This window comes from Penaeus japonicus, unplaced genomic scaffold, assembly GCF_977035675.1.
Source record: "Penaeus japonicus unplaced genomic scaffold, GWHDUDI00000001_assembly GWHDUDI00000007, whole genome shotgun sequence".
Lineage (NCBI taxonomy): Eukaryota > Metazoa > Arthropoda > Malacostraca > Decapoda > Penaeidae > Penaeus > Penaeus japonicus.
In genome coordinates, this window is record NW_028234409.1 from 9,225,875 (window position 1) to 9,230,874 (window position 5,000).

Genomic DNA, 5,000 nt, shown 5'->3' on the forward strand with positions numbered 1-5,000 from the left:
CGTGGATACCGGAGCCCAGGTCAGCCTCTTGCCTAGGACCGTCGCAAGTAACCCCTACAGATCCAACTCATACCATCTACAAACAATCAACGCCGCGCTAGCACAAACCTACGGAACAACAGACATCCCCTTACGTCTGAGAGGCGTTGACTGTGTCCTTGGGCTTTTGTAATCGCAGGCATATCCATGGCCGAGATAGGAATAACCATTCTGCGAGCAAATAGAATGAGGATGTAAGACATTGACGGATTTATGCAGGTCAACACAGTCCTTCCAGCAGCAGACATCTACCTGGCTTTGTTGCAAGAATTCCCGGCAATACAGGAGCCTCCTTAGGCTCATATCCTCCCTCGGCACAACGCGCAGCTCTGAATTCCCACATTTAGACCACCAGTCCACATACATTGCAGACGAATGGTCCCTACAAAATTCCATGCAGCGAAGGAGGAATTCGACAAACCCTACACCTCGGGATCATCAGATCATCCTCCAGCATCTTGTCCTACTTCTGGGGGGAAACCATGTGGCGACTACAGGCACCTCAATCTAATCACGGATTCAGACTGCTGTGCGAATCCCACATGCAGTCATATACCCAGGACTTAGCAGACTGTACGGTGTTCTCAACAGTGGATTTGGTGATGGCAGAAGAAAACATACATAAGACAGCCGTTACCAATTTTTTTAGCTTGTACCATTTGGCCTTTGAAATGTAGCATAAATATTCCAAAGATTTTTGGACGACGTAACAAGAGGTTTCAAAGGGTATTTTGCTTGCGCATTGTCAGGAAAAAAACAAAAGGGTAATACGACGCCTGTGAGATTCTTTCAACAACGACCTCGTCGTCAATCCAAAGAAGTGCTTGTTTGGCATCGGATCAACCTCCTTGGGCACACTATCCCCAGGGATGGCATCATACCAGCTGGAAGCAAAGTCCAAGCCATCGCCGACTTATCACGATCATCAACACAGCAGCTTTCCAGGCAGTTCCTCTGAATGTGATCAACTTCTCTTAGCTTTTCATTCTGAACTGTGCTACCCGGACAAAACCCTTCAACGGCATCCTCACCCAACAAAGAACAGGATACCCAAGTCCCCACAAGGTGCAGAGTCAGATTTTAAAGACTGCAAGACTGCATTAATGGAGACGACTTTAATGGTCTATCTATTTACTGGTCTGGTGCAGGACCTGCCTGGTATATCAGTGCAATAAGTTCCAGCGTCATACAAGGACACCACTTAACTCCTTCCCAGATCCAGATGGAAGATTCTGACATGTCTTCGTAGATATCGGGGGCTTATTACCGTTGAATAAACACGTCCCACGTCCTCACAGCCATCGACCAGTTTACCCGTTGGCCAAAAGCTCTCCCAATCTCCGAGACAACGCCCGGAGAAATAGCAAGAACCTCCATCGACGTTTGGATATAGAGGTTTGCTCCAGAGACAACAACAACAGACCGAGACCGGCAGTTTGACCCATCCCTCTGGACCGGTCTCATGGAACTACTTGGCTCGTCCAAAATATGCTGTACAGCTTACTATCCACAGTCTAACGGCCTCGTCAAAAGGTTCCCAAGGCATCGACCGACCCGATTTTATCCCTATAAGTTACCGTTATAGGATGTTCATCTTTTTTCATTCGGATTGGAAATTCTTGGATTTTTTTTAATATATTTGTTTGACTATTTTAGCAATATTTTCTATGGAGACCATAATTTCAAGTCGGATTCCTCAAAATTTTATGATGCCTGTGACGATTATGAATGAAAATATTTTCACTTGAATAGAGCATGGGATTAAAAATAAAGAAATATGAATTTGCAAACAATTTCAAGAAAAGCGCGATGACTGCATTCCATACAGTAAAATAAAAACAAGAACAAATATTTAAACTTTTAGCGTAGGCGTTATCTGCAGTGGCCTTACTTGAAATTCTTTGGCAGATAATGGCATGAAATTTTGCTTATGTGAGTCATATCGTGTTGGAACTAAGATATGATTTGAAATAATTATTATACATTTTTACCGCGATCAGATTCAAATACCGTATTCCATTTGTAACAATATCTCTTTTAATATCACACAGTTAAAAATACATGTATAAAATAATCTGATGATATATCATTATCAAAGGGCCTCAAACTACAGATATCATGACTGTGATGAGATATTTTCCTAATTCTAGTTTCACCCACCATAAGGGAGAGGGGGAGAGGGGTAGGGAAGGAGGAGCTAGGGGAAGGGGGAGCGGTGGAGGGGTCACGAGGCACACTCTAACCTTTGCAATAGTCGTTATCTGTGCAAGAAGTATCTGAGCACATTGTGACGAATATAAAAATTATAGAAAGGTATGAATTAGGATGAATAACTCGATTCGACGCTGCTTCCCAATAGGCTGTAAAGCCGCACAGATTTCGCAACTTACTCCTCCGATCCAGTTAAGTTCCTACGAGCATGGGATAATATACATATATGTATATATGTATATATATATATATATATACACATATATATATATATATATATATATATATATATATATATATATATATATATATATATATATTTGCCTGTGTGTGTGTGTGTGTGTGTGTGTGTGTGTGTGCAGTCATGTATGTATGTGCCCGACCCTGAACGAACGTGTGTATGTATGTGTGTGTATGTATTTGCGTGTGAGTTTGTATATGTGTGTGTGTAATTCATTGCATAAATTTTTGATTAAGACATGATTTATTATTTGACGGATGTGATTGCTTCGAATCTGCGGGTGAATGTGTTTGTGTGATTGAAATATGTAATTAAACGTATATACATACATGCATACAAAAAACATAAACATAAACAAAAATGCTCATATACATCCGTATATATATATATATATATATATATATATATATATATATATATATATATATATATATATATACATATATATACATACACACAAGCATCTGCATTCAATATACATACGTACAGATATACATATATAGGTAGAACCTGAAGAGGAAAGGTTTCTGAAGATTTGATCTTTAAGTAATGTTCTTAGAAATCTATGAGTTTATCTTCAGATCTAGAAATTACTGTAAAGGGGTTTCTTCACAGGGAATCTAAGCCTAATAAAAAAAAAATAAAAATAAAAAAAACACACGAGAAAGAAAATACGGAGCATAATTTTGCCTTGCCCAGCTTTAAAATTTATTTTGTTGACCAATTCTTTAGTTCTGAGAAACTATTACAATGTCTCAAACAAATCCTTATGAAAATAAAACATTTAAATTGGAATGACCTCACGAAATTGATATCTAACGTTGCCCATATTTCCTTTTTGGACCAAAGAAACTTTTTACACACACTCCCTAGACTACAACAATCCTAAATTCAAGCCTTAAAAGACTTAAAAAGCAGATGAATCAATTACCATCACCTGACCTGACAAAGGCAGAGTTTTTGTTATCCCTGATAAACGAAATCATATTAGCAAAGTAAACTTTTTTTTTATCTTAAATGACTCCTCTAAATTTGTTCAGATAACTGAAGACCCTTTTACAGTAATTTCTAGATCTGAGGATAAGCTTTCTAAGATTTCTAAGAACATTACTTAAAGATCGAATCTTCGGACACCTGCCCCCCTGAGGTTCTTCTCCAGGTGTACTATATGGTCTCCAAAAAGTACATAAGAATGCCAATCCACATTTAACTATGATATTGATAGATTTCTAGGGCCGGGGGCCGGATACTCAAAACAGCTAACGACGTCGTAAGTCCGCGCAGCCAGGCCGCGCATGTCTTAACTCGAACTGCGAGCTCCGAGGGTCATACTCAAAACTTTTAACCGTCCCCGCGTGACGTCACAGCACCTCGTAACTTAAGGGTGGTCCCGAGCACTCGTACCGGTGTGAACCCGGAAATAAGTCGTGCTAGTTCCGACTTGTGCAAACGAGATTTGTATAGATTATGTATTACTGACTGTCCCAGACACAGTATAAGGCGTCATATCAATTTATATTGCATCTGTGTATCACAAATACCTCCATTCTCCTTAGCCACTTGATATAAAGAAGATAACAAGCAATTATAGAATGCGCTCGTCGTGTACCCTATGGAGTTTACGACAATACATATTTAATACACTATAGAGCTTTGGGAAATTAAGGTGTCTTGTCATAGACAAAGGTGTATATATACATATATATATATATATATATATATATATATATATATATATATATATATATGTATGTATGTATGTATGTATGTATGTATTTATCATATACAAACATACATAAACATTTATATATACATGCATATATATATTCATATATATATATATACACTCATAAATATATCTGTATCTCTCTGTCTATTTATCCATTCAAATATCCATCTATCTGTTTTTATAATCATCTATATCTCACTCTCGCTCTCTTTCCCACTCCCTCTCTCTCTTTCGCTCGCTCCTCCCCCTAATGACCGTGGCCTCCAATTGGTAGTTACGTCTAAAGGGCTGACTGTTGATTGGTCAATTCGAAAAGGTCCCGCCATCTGAGGGTATCCCATCGAACTACGGTTATGAGGTTTTCTTTCGGTTACGATATTTTATTTTTTCTCTGAGTATGGGAGATTTGCGACCTCTTAGGGACATCGTACCTTACGAGAGCGTAACCCGCTGCGACGTCTTAAACTGCCAGAGTTTTGAGTATCCGGCCCCGGATACTCAAAACAGCTAACGACGTCGTAAGTCCGCGCAGCCAGGCCGCGCATGTCTTAACTCGAACTGCGAGCTCCGAGGGTCATACTCAAAACTTTTAACCGTCCCCGCGTGACGTCACAGCACCTCGTAACTTAAGGGTGGTCCCGAGCACTCGTAACGGTGTGAACCCGGAAATAAGTCGTGCTAGTTCCGACTTGTGCAAACGAGATTTGTATAGATTATGTATTACTGACTGTCCCAGACACAGTATAAGGCGTCATATCAATTTATATTGTATCTGTGTAT